Here is an 18155-nt window from a genome sequence, read left to right on the forward strand (position 1 = left end):
CACCTCATTTAACACCCGCTTTACATTTTGTTTTTAATTCAGTCATGACAAAGCACAAGTGGGGAGGCTTTCCTCTTTTGTTCTTCATTGTTCCTCTATTCTTCCTGAAGCAAGGGGGGAGGCCGAGGCACGGATTCCCATTAGACTCACTCCTTGAAGTTTGCAGTTCCTCAAAACATATGCTTATGACCCTTTAGTGTGTGTACTTTATTGTATTTTATTATTTTTTTATACTTGGGATATTGCTTTTCAAAAGTAAAAGCTCAAAAATAGCAGGAGGACATCTTTAAGGGATACTTCGGGATTTTATCTACTTCCCCAGAGTCAGATGAACTCGTGGGTACCATTTGTAATATCTGAGCCAATATGGATCTCATTGCCAAAATGCTGAAGTATATCTAGAAGTCTTTTCCCCCCCCTTTTTCAACCGGCTTTCGTTCTACACTGCAGAATGGAAAGGAGTAAAAGCAGCTAAACGATGTAGTTACTTGACAATTGTCATCGTTATCACAAAAAGCAGTAATACTAGCTTCCTACTACTGCTGCTCCTCGTCATTTTAAAATAGTTACAGAACATTCCCCAGGCCAACCCACACAATAAGGTGACTCACTTGGGTAAAAAAAGAAGGTATTTCTTGGACTTGAATTGATTCGTATTGCTTCCTTATAAGGTCTGCTGCCCATTCAGGTCTTTTGTGTTTGGCATGTCGGAGGGGCCAGATGCTTCTTAGACCTCCAGCTCGGAGGGAGAGCAGATAAAACAGGACTTCAACTGCATTCTTCATGGCCAACGCTGGGGCCCACCTATCCACACGCATCCTCAGACCAGCATGAGGGAAGGAGAAAGGGAAATGAAGGGAGATTGTGAAAAAGGGAGAATTACAATGAGTTGGTCGGTCCAAGTGGGTGGGCGAAGGATTTTCTTGGCCCTTGGCACCACCACAGTCACTGTTGTGCCCTTGTTTGACCAGGGAGGAGAAAAACATGTGGCTCTAAGTGCCAGATGTGAGTTATCAAAGTCATCAAGAGCACCAACACAGTAAAATGGCTGACGTCTGTCAGTGGGGAGGGAAGGACCCGAGGATGCTGAGTGAAGCTGCACGCCAGTCAGAAAATGAGCAAACTTTGGCTCAATCAAGTAATTGAACCCAACGTGTAGAACCATGACAGGGAATTGTTCAGTTCACAGCAAAGTAGAGGAGGGCCAGCTTAGCTAGACAAATAAATCCAGACACAGGAGAAGAACATAATTAAAAAGGGCAGAATGTTGGATCCTAAAAAAATTAAAAAATAAGCAGAGTATTCCAGAACACAAATGAGCTAGTCAGGTCTAGGAGTGTTAAGGATTCCTGTGGAGCGAGCTGCCGCGGAACCAGGTCTTCCTGTAGCCTTATTACTCAGGACAAAGGAAGGCCCATGTCACCGAGGCAGGCAGGGAGGGTGTGAGGGGCAGGGACGCCAGACAAGGAAGTGCCTTACTTATCCTATTATGGCTGTATGCAGGTCCAATAAAGGGTTCCAAGTTTTATTAGTGGTACGGGACATGATATACATGTAACGAAATGCTTACATAACCACAGAGTAAATCACCTTGTGACAGATTGAAAGTTGCCTACTATACAGGGGAAACGGTGATTGGTAAGCATTTCAAACCTACTAGCAAGACGACTGAAGAAAACACAATCGCTCTCGCAACTCGATGAGATTCTCCAGTTAAATGTCCTTCTTAGTCCAGGATAAATGCTTAATCTGTATCCGGGCAACCAGCCCTATAAACAGAGATTTCACACTGAACTCTGGGTTAAGTAGGACATTGGAAGCTTAACATGGAACCATAAAACAGCATATGTGCCGTGATGTGGGCGAGTGACCTACCGATGGGCATGGAAAAATGAGAAGGACGGGTATAAATGAGGCTGCATGAGGGCCTTCCAGATGGCAGGACGATGATGCCTCACACATGGGCCGTGTGTGTGTCTCCTCAGCAGACTCCTTCGCTAGACCAGGCCAAAGACAACACGGCACTCCAACCAGAGAGGTTAGAGAGAACGGATCAAACAGTGAGGACGGCCCTATTTCTATCCCCCTAGCGCCTGGATACAGCAGTCAGACGGGACCTAGCGACTTGAAACGAGGCTTCAAAATTCTTCAAACATTTCTATTTTTACAGCTATTTTGCATCACGAGACTGCTAGCATGAGGAGTTCCAAAAGCAACCGGCTGGCTGGCTGGGGGGGGGGGGGGGACACCCAACCCACTCGCGCACTGCCCCTTTTCAAAGAGCTGATGGAGTTTGCAATAGAACGGGCAGAAAAATAACACTGACGAAAGCTTCCATCCAGACATGTTAGCACGTATGATTATGGAAAGTAAAATAGTAGTCACTTTTTTGGTTGCATCAGTAGGAAATAGAGTATACTCTAGAGGGGGGAGGAAAGGGAAGCCTAGCGTCTAAACGTTCGTCACCCAGAGAACATGTACATTTTCTGATCACAAGAATAATCCAGAAGGAATTTTGTTTTGAAAGCCGCCTGTTAGATCCTAGGCTTTTAGGACGCAGGAGAGGAGAGAGAGACGGGAGAGATGGCAGAGGGGAGCAGTGGTTCCACATGTACGCTCTACAGTACAGTGCAGAAGGATCGACAGAAATACAGGCCCATAGTAATTATCCACATAGAATTACAGAAGCACGGCCAGAGGCAACAGTAAACATAATTGACACAATCACCCAAAGCTAGTTTTAGACCATTCACATCCAGGCTATAATAAAAATGTGTGGTTTTGGAGTGGGAGTATTACAAATGACAGGAAGAAAGAGGGAAGATCCTATTCAATCTTTGAAGGTGCTGCGGCAATTCCATGGTAATAGGGTGGCACTGTTCATTTTTAAAGTGAAAAATCAGTCTCAGCAACAGTCAAACATTTGGACACCTACTCATTCAAGGGTTTTTCTTTATTTTTACTATGTTCTACATTGTAGAATAATAGTGAAGACATCAAAACATATTTAATATTTGATATTCTTCAAAGTCGCCTACTTTGCCTTGATGATAGCTTTGCACTCGTGTTATTCTCTCATCCAGCTTCACCTGGAATGCTTTTCCAACAGTTTAAAACTTTTTTGGTTACTACATGATTCCATATGCATTATTTCATAGTTTTGATGTCTTCACTATAATTCTACAATGAATAAAATAGTAAAAGTAAAGAAAAATCCTTGAATGAGTAGGTGTCCAAACCTCTGCCTGGTACTGTATATATCAAACAAATACCGATGATTGCAAAGGTACATTTACACCAAAGATTCTACAAAAACACATCTACTTGAAGAACAAGTGCAGACGTAAAGTTTGGTGCTGTTGGTGCCATCATTCTGTTACCAAACATTGCATATGCTCTGTTCAAGTAAAATGTGTTTTTGTACATTCTTTTAACCATAAACACAAATTGTTTAAAATCTGGATGTTTTTATTTATTTATGAGGCTTACAGTGTTGACTATAGGAATGTTAAGGGGATTGTTTAAAAAAAATACTTCCTTCCTTTTTCGGTGGAAATTGTTAAAAGTAGTCCTAGTGCATAAAGTTGTATGCTTTGTTTAACTTAGCAATCATTGGTTTTTGTCTCAGCATCACTCTTTTACCATGGAATTGTGCTTTCTCAGTGTTGTTACTTACTGCCCCACACTCACTTCCAGGCAACCAGCACACAGACCATAGTACCTGCCTGCGGTGCCATAACTACACATGAGAACACCAAGGTCGAGGCCTCGGTCATAAAAAAATAAAAAAATGAATGTATTTTTAGGAACTCAGTCTGGGACTCAACTTACAGTGGAGAGTTAGAATAGCAGAATACACAAGGTGTATTTTGAATCAGCAGAGATGTTGATACAGGTGTCCGTCATCCCGCTCTCTTTCTCACCCTCCTCCTCGTCCCCATTCTCCCTCCCTTTCCTCTTGTTCTCTCCCTCTATCTGTGGGGGCAGACCAGAGAGGAGGCTGTCTGTCATTCAGAAAGGCTAAGCAACCATCCAGGAGCGCGCCCGCTCTTTCACACGCATGCGTTATAGTCAACCGTCAGACACCGAGAGAGGGGGCCAGAGCGGGATGTTTAAAACATGCCTGGTGGTTGCCACAGCAATGTGAGCCAACGGGTCATTAAACTCCAACGCCCCCACTCATGGATATCAAGGCTAGACAGAGGCCAAGACTGTTATCTCAGGGTCTGAGTGACATCACTCAGTGAGGACTCATTCACATGTAGTCCAGCAGGTCTCTCCCTCCCCCTCTCTCTTCGGGCTGAAAATAGAGAGAGGACCAGAGGGAGAGTGGCTGTAAGATAGGGATGTGAAAAATGGACAATATTCCATGCCGTTTAAAAACCATTAAAAAAAATAAAACAGTTTTCCTTGAAAAATCACAATGCAGAGTATGGTCCTACTGCGTATGACCACTTAAGGGGAGAATTAAGTTCTATCTTCCGCAGTAATAGGCTGAATCTCTTTGCTGAACAACTGGCTCCTAAAGTCCTTTATCGAGGGGCCACTTCTAGTTGTGTTCTATAGTGATAACTCTAGTTTGCAAGTGTTTTGGCTAAAATTAGCATTGAGACGATGCACACTTGACGTCTCAACGGGAGTTTATCAATATTCCAAAATTCTAAATCTATTCGCCAGCACGGTCTCCTGCGCCCCTGTCTTGTACATGACTCGCTCTATGAAGCATGGTCTTCCGCGCCCCTGACCTGACTCGCTCTATGAAGCATGGTCTTCCGCGCCCCTGACTTGACTCGCTCTATGAAACATGGTCTTCCGCGCCCCTGACTTGACTCGCTCTATGAAACATGGTCTCCCCCGTCTTGTACATGACTCGCTCTATGAAACATGGTCTCCCGAGCCCCTGACTTGACTCGCTCTATGAAACATGGTCTCCTGCACCCGACTTGACTCGCTCTATGAAGCATGGTCTCCCGCGCCCCTGACTTGACTCGCTCTATGAAACATGGTCTCCCCCGTCTTGTACATGACTCGCTCTATGAAACATGGTCTCCTGCGCCCGTCTTGTACATGACTCGCTCTATGAAGCATGGTCTTCCGCGCCCCTGACTTGACTCGCTCTATGAAACATGGTCTCCCCCGTCTTGTACATGACTCGCTCTATGAAACATGGTCTCCCGCGCCCCTGACTTGACTCGCTCTATGAAACATGGTCTCCTGCACCCGACTTGACTCGCTCTATGAAACATGGTCTCCTGCGTCCCTGACTTGACTCGCTCTATGAAACATGGTCTCCTGCGTCCGTCTCGTACATGACTCGCTCTATGAAACATGGTCTCCCGCGCCCGTCTCGTACATGACTCGCTCTATGAAACATGGTCTCCCGCGCCCCCATCTTGTACATGACTCGCTCTATGAAACATGGTCACCCGCACCCCTGACTTGACTCGCTCTATGAAACATGGTCTTCCGCGCCCCTGGCTTTATGAAACAAAGGCACTGGGGCAGAAATAGACTGAGAAATCTGTAAAAACTTTTTTAAATTTTTTTATTCTACATCTGCCAGGCCTTGAATTGACATGGCAGACGATGGCCCCTAGAGTGTGGATGTAATTCCTACAACAACAAAAAACCATGCCCGAATATAATAATTATAATTCCCCACTCCAGGCTGCCAAATCGCCCTGCTCCAAAGCACCTCTCACTCACATGGCTCTCTCAGATATCGCAATTCTTATTAGCCAATGACAGTCACGTGTTCATGCCCTTCTCACAGGAATCGCAACTTCGAAGTAGGCAACTAGTGAAGACAGACATCGGGGATGCAACAGCACACGTTGAATTCCCAGGTGCACATTGGAGATGGTAGAAGAACTGTCCACATTTACTTTGTCAGACAACAAGATGTGTAACGAACAGCAAAAGCACTAGCCTATGTCACTCTACTTTCCCCAATTTGACAAAAGTTGACCTATTCTATTGGTCAGCTCGTCGTTCTGTGCCAGAAATAACTCTTCCAAAAACAGACTCTGGGACAGTTGTGGGGCGATAGATCCCAAATTAATACAACCACAGTAAATCAAAACACCTTTTAATAAAAGCAATGAGGCTGATGCAACAGATCAGAAAGTTCAGCTTAAAATGTTGATAAACTATTAAGGCTATTTCTTCACATTATAAGCACAGCAATGTGCACACTGCAGTAAGGCTATAAGCAGGAATGTTCCAAATTGCAATTAGCGGGCAAACACTGTTCTCCAAAGCACACCGCATGGGTTGTTAATATGACTAGGATTGTGTCTTTGGCTGCTGTAAAACTAAATTAAGTTAACACGAGAGAAATGCTGGTTTCAATGGCATATGAGGAAGTGTTTACAAAACAATCCTATGGTCGGAACATGGTAAGACATGCATCATAAATAAATAAAAACATCCAGATTTTAAACAATTGCGTTTATGGTAAAATAGTTTCACAATGTTGACCGCCTCCGCTCAGATTGCAAGGTGGGTGGATGTTGTGGTGCGGTTTGGCTCCTCCCTCCTGTCAGAGTTGGTCTGGACATGACTGACTGTAGCCAATATACACAGGCCATCACCTACACTGAAGTCAAATCAAGCTTTATTTATACAGCACATTTCAGACATGGATTGCAGCGCAATGTGCTTCACAGGAAAAAACATTTAAAAAAACTATGAAAATAAAAACATTTACTACACAACAAACATAAGAGGAAAAAACAAAAAGAACAATAAAAAGGTTGGCTAATTATTTATGTACATTTGCATACACATGTCTTTCTTAACAGAATAACTAGTGTTTTTTTGCAATTGGCTATTTAATGGCTTGGCGCGCTGGCAGATTGGGCACCTCACCAGATTGGGACCAAATGGCCTTGCCCATAACATCACGAAATTCCAGGCCTGACTCCTGCACAAATTATGTGTAAGTATAGTGGTTGCTAGTGATGTAAATCAGCTGATTTAGCTTGTTGTCGCCTGCATTACTGATAAACACAGGGATGGAATTTTAGTCAGCTAGTTGAGGATGTTGGGCACGGCACTGATAAACAGCATGCCACTTGTCACTTATTAACGGCAGTTTGACAGCTTACCTTGCGCAATTTTTCAAACTTAACTACGATGAGGTGGAGTGCTTTACATCTGTGACAAATCATATGAAAGATCCATATCTCCTCCTAATGTTACAGCATTGTTGCGTTAGGTATTTGTTCAATTTACATTTTTCCCTTTATGATGATCAGGTCGTTTTAGTGGTAGTTTTGTGATAACTGCACTGTGATAAAAAAAAAAGGTTTTCGGTGAGTGATTTCTTTTTGTTCTTAAGCTTTAACGTCCCAATTTCAGTCAAATATTTTACAGTTTAAAATGTTCACACTCCTAGTGTAAGATCAGGGCCTGTATTCACAAAGTCTCGGAGTAGGAGTGCTGATCTAGGATCAGTTTAACCTATTAGATTAATAAGATTATATGGACAGATCCTAGATAAGCACTCCTGCTGAGATGCTTTGTGGATACTGGCCCAGGACAGTCAAGTTACAGTAGTCTTATGCCTGGTGCTTATGTTGGCTTACTTCAAAAATAAATTACTAGATTATATTTCTTATGACATAATTGGCTACAGCAGGCAGGGCTGTCACTCTCTGAACAAATGAGGTGGCTTTGGTTGCTAGGTGCTCCAGGTTGTTGCCTAGATGCCCTCTCACTGACACCAAATACGCTAATCACAGCTCCCGATCCTTCTAGAGGTCATGTTTAACAAGCAGCCTGCGGTTCCTCCCCCATACCCTCTCTTTCGCACTCCAACACTCCCTCTTTCTCTGGTTAAGAAGTAAAACAAAACATAGCAGCAAGGCTAGTTACGAGTTAAGAAAGAACAGCCAAGAACAGAAAATAACACTTTTTACCCATGTCTCTCCCTATTCATCATCATCCATCCTCCCCTCACACACTTTGAAGTGTGAGTACGAGAGACACCTCTGGCAAAGTCTGTCAACCACACATTTGCTGTCAACGTCTTCTCATCTCAGAGTTCCTAGAACAGCAGCAAGCTATCGCTCTGGGAGACCAAACGTCAACAAGAGCCCTTGGGATGAACTCCTGTAGCTTGTGGTATGCTGGCGAGGCCAGGCTGGACCAGCCGGCCATCTGCCAACCACAGGCCTAGAGAACTAAAAACAGAGGACCGTCTCGACCGAAAAAGCAACAGAAAATAAGAGGCCCATCTTAAATCCCGCGAGTGAAGAAAAAGATGCTTAGGAAAATGTGTCTCACTCAACTACCATGGTACAGGAGTTGAAAGACCCATTACAATACTCAGTAGTACAAAAGTCAGAGTAGAAATGGCTATAAAATGCATGTCAGCCCAATTTCAATTCAGGAAGTACAATGAAATTTCAACTCCAATTATTTTTCAATGAGGAAAATGTGGATTTGGAATTTGGTTTACTTTTCTGAATTGACTGGATTTTAAATGGAATACTCAGGGGTAAAAGTTACAGGATTTTGAGATACTTTTGACTTCAAAGATAGGCCTACTGTGCAAAGTACCAGTGTGTGGTACATGAAGTCATCTGAGACGATCATTCAAAAACAGGTTATGTAATGTAGACAGGTACAGTCCTGTAATAAGAATTTGCTGTGGATAGAGAAGATATCCTGCGAATTAGAGTCCGATGTTCACCTTCCTCACTAGTCATTTTCCCACATGAAGAATGCACCTTGAACCATACTGGAATGGATTCTGAAAAATGACAAATATTTCTCCCTTTTCCCGAAAGTGTCCCCCCCCCCCCCAACTCCCACTCTTTCCAGCCCACTAACGCACGACATTCCAGTGTTTTCAACACTGGTACCACACACAATGTTAAACACAACACAAGTTCCCACCCTGACCCAGACATCCCTTTTAAGGGTAAGCACTTCAGATATCTTTTCATTAACTTCCAAAAATATCCCTGGAACTGGGCCGGAGAGGAGGAGGGAGGAGTCATGTGAGAACATCGGGCCGGAGAGGAGAAAGGACTCATGTGAGAACATCGGGCCGGAGAGGAGGACTCATGTGAGAACAGCGGGCCGGAGAGGAGGACTCATGTGAGAACAGCGGGCCGGAGAGGAGGACTCATGTGAGAACAGCGGGCCGGAGAGGAGGACTCATGTGAGAACAGCGGGCCGGAGAGGAGGACTCATGAGGGGAGGACTCATGTGAGAACAGCGGGCCGGAGAGGAGGACTCATGTGAGAACAGCGGGCCGGAGAGGAGGACTCATGTGAGAACAGCGGGCCGGAGAGGAGGACTCATGTGAGAACAGCGGGCCGGAGAGGAGGAGGGAGGACTCATGTGAGAACAGCGGGCCGGAGAGGAGGGAGGACTCATAGGAGAACAGCGGGCCGGAGAGGAGGACTCATGTGAGAACAGCCGAGGGACTCGTCGAGAAACCATAGATAAGAATCGTTGGGAGCCCACGCTGAGAAATATTGGCCTGTCCAGAAGATTCAAGGGACACACAAAAGAACTGTAGCTGAGGAATTAAGGAGAAATCTCATAACTTTTTTCTCCCTGTTAACTTCCCCGTCCATCCCTCTGTCCCAGTTCACCCACTGTGACTCTACATGATTTCTGAGCACTTACCTCCTTTTCTTTTAATCAAAAGGATTGCATTTCGTGGGTCATTCTTGAGAAGCCTTTTGTATAGGCACAGTGTAGCCTACTGTATCTGTACAGGACCCATCTGGGTTCAAAGTCACAACAGGGCGTGGATGTCCATGATAACCATCCAAGTCAGTCCATTACCGTGGGAGAAAGTACTCAAAACATGGAGTGGCTGCTTCTTTGTGCCAACCAAATGTTGATCCAAAGTGGCGAGGGGCAACTGATTAAACATGAGAGAACTTATCGCCTTCAACACTTTGCCACCAACACAATTCTTGGCATGAGTACAATAATGATCATGTTGGCTTTCTCTAGTGGATGACTAGGAGAAAGAGAAGTTAACAAAACTGTTTTTCTATGGTCCAATCGCAGTCCAAAGAATCATGCATACCAGGATGTTATGATGGCTCTGCAGAAAAACAGAAAACTAATACAGGTCATCATGCAACTAAGCAGGAACATTTTAATATTTTGGTGTTGCAGCAATGACAAAATCAGTCTCCGTTTCAGAGACAAGGAAATGGAGGATGGCTCAGCAGTAGGGATGTGCATCTTTCCTTTTCAAGACGATTCGATACTCATCTCTGAAACATAGTTTGAAACAATTCGGTTAGATACGATTTGAATCATTAACAGGTCGACCGACTATGATTGTTCAACGCCGATGCCGATTACTGGAGGGCCCAAAAAACCCGATACTAACTGGTATCGGATTTTTTAAATATATATATATGTAATAATGACAATTACAACAATACTGAATGAACACTTATTTTAATACATTAATAAAATCAATTCAGTCTCAAATAAATAATGAAACATGTTCAATTTGGTTTAAATAATGCAAAAACAAAGTGTTGGAGAAGAAAGTAAAAATGCAATATGTGCCATGTAAGACAGCTAACGTTTCATTTCCTTGCTCAGAACATATGAAAGCTGGTGGTTCCTTTTAACATGAGTCTTCAATATTCCCAGGTAAGAAGTTTTAGGTTGTAATTATTATAGGAATTATAGGACTATTTATCTCTATACCATTTGTATTTCATATACCTCTGACTATAGAATGTTCTTATAGCATAGTATTACCAGCCTAATCTCAGGAGTTGATAGGCTTGAAGTCATAAACAGTGCAATGCTTAAAGCACAGCAAAGAGCTACTAGCAAATGCAGGAAAGTGCTGTTTGAATGAATACTTACATCCCCGCTGCCGCCTACCATCGCACAGGTAGACCGCTCTATCAAATCATATCAATTAATCAATTAATAATACAATAACACAGCAATACGAGCCATGGTCATTAATATGGTCAAATCTGGAAACTATCATTTCGAAAATAAAACATTTATTCTTTCAGTGAAATACGGAACCGTTACATATTTTATCGAACGGGCGGCAACCCTAAGTCTAAATATTGCTGTTACATTGCACAACCTTCAATGTTATGTCATGATTATGTAAAATTCTGGCAAATTAGTTATCAACAAGCCAGGCGGCCCAAACTGTTGCATATACCCTGAGAGCGTGCAATGAACGCAAGAGAAATGACACAATCTCTTTAGTTAATATTGCCTGTTAACATGAATTTCTTTTAACTAAATGTTCAGGTTTAAAAAAAATATACTTCTGTGTATTGATTTTAAGAAAGGCATTGATGTTTATGGTTAGTTACATTCGTTCAACAATTGTGCTTTTTTTTTGCAAATGAGCTTTTGTTAAATCATCCCCCGTTTTGCGAAATAGACTGAGTCGATGATAAATTAACAGGCACCGCAGGACAAGCTAGTTAACCTAGTAATATCACCAGTTTAATGCTAGCTAGCCACTTTGACTCCTTGCTGCACTCACGTAACAGGTGATCAGCCTGCCACACAGTTTCCTCGTGGAATGCAATCGGCGTCCAAAAATGCAGATTACCGATTGTTTTGAAAACTTGAAAATCGTCCCTAATTAAATCGGCCATGCCGATTAAATCGGTCGACCACTAATCTGAAGCAGTGTTTAAATCACCTCTGTAGCCTACTTGTGCTGCCCAAAATGGAGGACTTAATAAAGCTTGCATTACAAACCTGAATATTCTAAATATATATTAAACAGTATGAGACAAGTGAGGTAGAGACAAGAGCAAGCGACAATAGGTTTAGAGATAGTGGACCATATGGGTAAATCATTCAGAATGGTCTTTTTTGATGGTCTCTGTTCTGACCAATTGCTCATATTCCAACACATTCCTTCACCGGCACACCTCCTATGCTAGCCTCTAACACTCTTTAACGGATCTGTCAAAAGCCTCCAAGCTCATATCAACTCACAATACAAACGTGGCAGCCATGGAGAGACTTTCCCAAGTGCACTGTCTTGAGGTCTGGAAACAAAGGCTACAAAGTTCACACAAATGAAATATTTCATGGCTCAGGAATTTAATCTCAAGTGTGTTTATATCTTTTCCCTCGGAAAGAGGTGTAGGTAAATTTATCAACATCCAGCTAATGCTACGAGTTTATTTAGCTGAGCCAGCCAGCCCACTGCTCATCACCTACAAGAACAAGAAAATATTTACTATAACAATTGGCTACAGAAAAATATAGCCTTTGAGACATTACATACTGACAGTATCCTAGGGGACGATCTGAGGCACATCCCATTGATAACATGAATGCTGCCATCACATAGCCACATGCTCCAACAAAAAAGACCACCAAGGAAACGCCACTCTTCGCTCCGATTGCCAGATCCAATCGAAGCATCCAACAATGAGCTGCCCATTTTGCACCCGTTTGACACTAAGGAGGCCAAAACGAGTCACTGGTAAAAAGGATCAACGCAAAGCAACTCAAGACCTAATCATGTTGGAAACTTCAACTGTACCCATCATCTTCCTGCCAACACACACTATCCGTCCACATGTGGCATACCCAACCCCAAATTTAAGTTCAGAAGGCAAACATGAACATGCACAGACACAGACAAACACCAAGTGGAACTTAAGTTACCCCCGGGATTTACCATACAGTGCCCTGCTCTACTGGAGACGCCCACCCATGCTTACAGCGTAACAACAGTGACAGTAGAGTTTCATTAAGCCGTAGCTTAATTGTGTCCCCTTCAAATGAATCCTGTGCACCTGGAGAAAGGGAACAAATACTTGATACCTGAAGTCTTTTGCACGACTCTATGGACGCTCAAGATTTTGCGGATGTGGGCTAGGGTTTCAGTGCCCAAAGGCTAGTTCATTGTGTTGTAGTGGAAATGGAATTTAACATTAAAATAACACAAACCAGGTTTGTTTGGTAAAAGAACGCATAGTAAGAAAACAATAATTCTAAATAAGTCTTGCCATTGCCAAAGGCACCCTGCCCTACACAGGAATATAATGTTGCTCTGTACGGGATAAATATAGCCTGGTTTTGCCCTAGCTGCCGTCTTTGGAGTGACAACAGATCTCCTCCAGTAGGTCAAAGGGCGTTCTTTAATGAGTGAGTGAACAGCATGAACAGTGTGAACTGGGAACGCTTTACTGATATCAGATCAGTGGTGCTGTAAGAAAGTACAGACAGCGGACAATTGGTTTGAACTCCAGCTGAAATCACAGAGACAAGACCGTCACCCACCACTGATAAAAGTGTGGCTGGGGAGAAAGGTTTGAGGACCACTACCACTTTGCAGGGTCTTAAAGGAAGGATTGGGGGGAAAAAACCCCACCAATAAACACACCTCAAAAAGGCAAAGCTAGTGTTAGCAGACTCCATAGAAGCATTTAGAACTCTCCTATAGTACGTACCCTTTGCCTGCGCTCAGGCTGCAGTGTCCATCTGGCCTGCGTAGCATCAACACGAGACACTGTCCCGGATACTCAGACCATTATTTCATTATCACAATAAACGTGGGCTGTCTGCTTTACTAAACACAATCATCTGCGCTATTTCAACAAGGTCCTTATTAAAGAAACATGGAACATCATTCTCTACATCGTTGACTTTGCTATCCCGGAAGACTAAGTATTTTCAGACATATATAATCGAGGGCTATAGACCATTACAGTTCTATGAAATACACAACACCGGAACACTTGAACTGCCCGATGGTTTTTAAACTAACGTTTTCCATTTAATCACCAGACTGGTCAATCAGCCATTCTGTAATCCTCAGGTCCAGCTAGTAACTCTGATATTTACACCTATTGGGCACCCATATGATTACACATTGGTTTCAGCTAAAGGCAACAGATGAAGGAAGCATGCAATGAAATGACATGCTTCCTTCAAGTGGAAAATGAATCATGTGTAAACTCAGGTCGTAAAAATAGGAGGGGGGGGGGGATTATTACTTTGGCGACTGAACAAACTCTGCACCTTTGCTTGCTTTCACTCTTGATCATAAAAAGTCCATTTGGAATGGCTAAGTTCACAGGCACTCCTACATTGTCTACACGATTCCAATTAGAGGTTTTCACAGATCCACCTGTACCCAGATACCCGAGATCCGATTTGGGACCGAGCAGGTCGGATCTGATATGATTGTCACGGGTATGTGTAATTTGTCTTGTCTGGAAGGACCTATATACTGTAGATCCAAACATGACTGCTGCGGGGGAGAGCGAGAGAGACATTTTACGAGGGGCACATGTAGCTTGTTGTTGGCCAATCAAAAGTCATCAAAGAGGCAATAGGCTACAGTCAAAGGGCCTCCGTGTGGGGCAAAAGATAGGAGATATCTAATCAATGGAAGACGGAATTAAAAGTTAAACGAGACGGATAGGGTACAACGACCGAGAGCCAACAAGTAGACCGTTACAAACAACTCCATTCACATTATAACGTAACTGTGTAAGACCAGAAAGAGCATGCAACCTCAATTAGCCTAGCTAGCTAGCTTCTCCCAGTTTGATGCAGTCAAGACGGGTACTAGTACTCATATTGAATGATAAATAGCCTAGCTATGGCAGATATTAGTCTACTATAGCACAAGTCGGCTTGGTTGGTTGCGGTCTCTCCCTCCCTGCTCTCGTGTCACTCGCTCACACTAGCCGACACACAAAGCGCGGTCCCTGCTAGAGCGTGCGTCACTGCTCTTCACCTCCTCTTCCTCTCACTTCTTCAGCGCCAGTTAACTGCGGATGGGCTTCCAATTCCAATCCCCTGAAAATATTCTTCAGACAACGTAATGTACACTATCAAGCAGTAAAGAGTGACATAACCCCAAAGGAAAAACACCAGAGACCTACCAAGTGACCAGCCAAAGTTGAAGGTAAAGTGGCCAAATAGGAGGTGGAATAGGACAGCACTCTAGTTTTTGTACTCTCCACTGGGCCAACACATCCACTTGGCCAATGTTCGCACAGACAGAATATGAAGGGATTGCAATTCAAGTGTGAAGCTTGTTTTGTTTGGCATTGTAACCTCTCAATGGTTTGGCACGATGTCGTAAAATGGCCTTTTCCTTGGCTGGAAGCAGCTTGTATCGACAATATTAATGACCATGTACTTCTGAATCCTACTAAGGCAGAAATGGATATATTATTCCCCTGTATGCACAAATACATGCATTGGAGATTCACTATCTGTGCCTATCTCGCAGGCTAACTATCTTGTACTTGTTTCCACCATCAGAAGGGGTGGAAGCAGTAGCAGAGTTAGTAGCTGGCTCTGGGACTTACTGGAAAGCCAGCAGTGATTTGCCTTCATGTCTGAAACAGATCCCCTCTCTATCTTTCTCCCTAGCTCCATTTATATCCCACGGTCCAACCTGCCAGACTACTACTCCCCACTGCTGCTACTACTACTACTGCTGAAGGAGCATTGCTCCCGTTCACCCACACACACACACCAACACAGTCATGAAGAAGGCACGACAACGCCTCTTCAGGAGGCTGAAAAGATTTGTCATGGGCCCTCAGACCCCCCCCAAAAGTCCTACAGCTGCACCATTGACAGCATTTTGACTGGCAGGGTCGCCGCTTGGTATTGCAACTGCTTGGCATCCGACAGCAAGGCGCTATAGAAGGTAGTGCCTACGGCTCAGTATGTCATTGGGGACGCGCTACCTGCCATCCAGGACCTCTATACCAGGCGGTTATTATCTTTCTATTTCTCTCTGTGTACTGTTGGGAAGGGCCCGTAAGTCAGCATTTCACTGTTAGTCTACACCCGTTGTTTACCAAGCATGTGACCAATAAAATGTGATGTTCAGACTCAGCATTGCATCTCATTGCTTTGACACTCGTTATATGTGGGCTATGTATGTGGTCCATGTACACATACAGCAACAAACTTTCACAGGTACCCGAGTCACACACCCCTGCCATTACACACACACACACCCCTCTTATAGCCGAGATCCCTTTCAAGCGTGAATTCGGATAGCCACACTTGTGTTGCCCTCATGTTGGCACTAGCAAGCAAGTTCGGCAGTGCTAGGTATCAACAGCTAATCCAGGATGGGTTGGAAACTACAGTGAACTTCGATTGGTCAATAGCAAGGCAATGTCACAGAGTATTTGCATAAAGTTCAGCTTTCCACAATTTTGGTCCCACCCTGTTCACTTCTCTCACCCATGCTCACGCCCAATGGTTGTTTCGTCACCCCCAACGTGATTTGTGGATCTCAGCTGTTTCACCGGAAATCCACCTAGAACGTTGGGGCAATGAAACAACGGAGCCAACATCTGAAGCAAAGTGGGCGGGGGACCATTGGGCGACGCAAACATGGGTGGGAGAGTGTGAATAGAGTGGGACCAAAATTGGGGAAAGCTGAACTTTATGCAAATACTGTGCGACATCACATTGCTATTGACCAAACAAAGCTCACTGTAATTTCCAGACCCTACTGGATTGGCTGTAGATACCTAGCACTACCTAGCCTGCTCGCGCCAACATGAGGGCAAATCAATGCTGGACTATCCAAATGTACTGTGTTAAAAGGATTCTCTGCCATTCCGTGTTCACTTTGACGAGACCTGCAGATTTCTGTATCACTGCCCAATTCCCATATTGGTGCAGTGAAATTAAAAATAGCTATCTTTGGGGAAACTCCCTTCCCAAGTCAAGTGGATCTTTGCAAAAATATTGCCAACGATCAAGACAATCTCCAATTGTATCAGGCTGATATTTCCCTGCTGTCTTCACAATTTCAGCATTGACCTAAATGCATTTGATGATTTATCCATAGACATCCAGTTGAAGAACATTACCCATGGCTGTGTCAACACAGAGAACTTGGGAGCCAGCTAAAATATTATCTGTCAAGTATCAATATAGAAAGGGTTTTTACCGCCATCTTCATCAGAACGTTGCGATCGTTATTTACCTTGACAGTTGACCTGTAAAAAAAAGCGGTCTATCTAATTAAGGCTACTAAATATTTAAGGTGACAGTGGACTGTGTAGTTGACTAAGAAAACAATTGGACTTTTTCGATTTGTGTTATGGTGAGTGGTTAATAGTGTTGCGAATTCATTTCAAGAAATCGTTCGATCCGGATACATTGTTCTCGAGGAAAACATAAAAATGTCCTGTTCAGAAACCCCCAACATCACATCCTGATAGCGGTAAAGTTACGTCGCCACTGAACGCAAAAGTAGCCTAGCAACTCGTAATATTATGAAACGGTCAACTAGCGAGCTACGAAAGAGGAAAACTTCAAACTGTTACACAATTTAACCACCTGGCCGCTCAGCAGGACACAACGTTGTAGAAAGTTCAGACAGTAATAGGCAAATACCTGGCTATGGAAATATGTACCACTGGACAAACATGTCTGACTTGATGAATATGGAATCAAGTCAGTTCTATTCGTCGTTATATTTATTTCTGCAACATTCCACCCCGTTTTCCTACTGAACGTGGCCCAGGTTTTTAACCGCAGTCTGGTGTTTCGTGGAGGCTTCCTTTTGGCTGCGCCAGCAGAAGAGCAGAGGGAGGAGGGGTCCAAACTTGCCGCAGTTCAGAGTCTGCCCGTGTCGAACTCAGGAAGTTACCGCATCCTAGCACAGTTAAATGTTTCCATGTAGTAATATGTGTAGTTTTACAATAGCTAGTTCACCTACCTTGCGATGAAAGAATCTGCGATAGTCCCCAAATTCATTCGGTTAGTGCCGATTAGATGACTAGGTTTGAACCAAAGACAAGTTATTTCACAGATTTCTGGTACACCAGCGGCAGAAGACTTTTTTTCCTACTTAACTGCGTTCGTTGTTTCTTCCCTCTATTCCCCGCCTGAGCTGTAGGATCAAACCAACACATTCCACCTTGTCCCTAACAATGAAAAAGGTGGGTTTTCCTTTGCGCCGGAAGACCCACCCCTTGTGTGACGAGTCTGGGACTGACCTCAGCAAGAACGCCCTTCCCCGCTGTACAGTCCCGCCTCTCCTCAAGTCTCGCCCATGGATATAGAACGAAACACGTCGAATTCAGAGAGAAAATGACTTGAGCCTTTGAATATTAGAGTTTCGGTTTCCGCACATTGCAATGACCTAAAAAAGAATGTCAGAGCAG

The 18155-nt window shown here is 43.7% G+C and overlaps 1 protein-coding gene across 3 annotated transcripts in view; it reads right to left on the reverse strand.

Annotated features, from left to right (window-relative positions):
• The window catches only part of LOC135508439 (leucine zipper protein 1-like), a 63110-nt gene extending 45168 nt beyond the window's left edge, over positions 1-17942 (reverse strand). For 2 of the 3 annotated variants that reach the window (XM_064928616.1, XM_064928618.1), the window contains exon 1: positions 17708-17942. The gene's annotated coding sequence lies outside the window, so the exon portion shown is untranslated. Of the gene's footprint in view, positions 1-17382; positions 17682-17707 lie in introns of those variants that run through there. The other variant, XM_064928617.1, reaches the window with a different exon arrangement.
• Between the last annotated feature and the right edge of the window lie 213 nt (positions 17943-18155).

This window comes from Oncorhynchus masou, chromosome 21 (assembly GCF_036934945.1).
Source record: "Oncorhynchus masou masou isolate Uvic2021 chromosome 21, UVic_Omas_1.1, whole genome shotgun sequence".
NCBI lineage: Eukaryota > Metazoa > Chordata > Actinopteri > Salmoniformes > Salmonidae > Oncorhynchus > Oncorhynchus masou.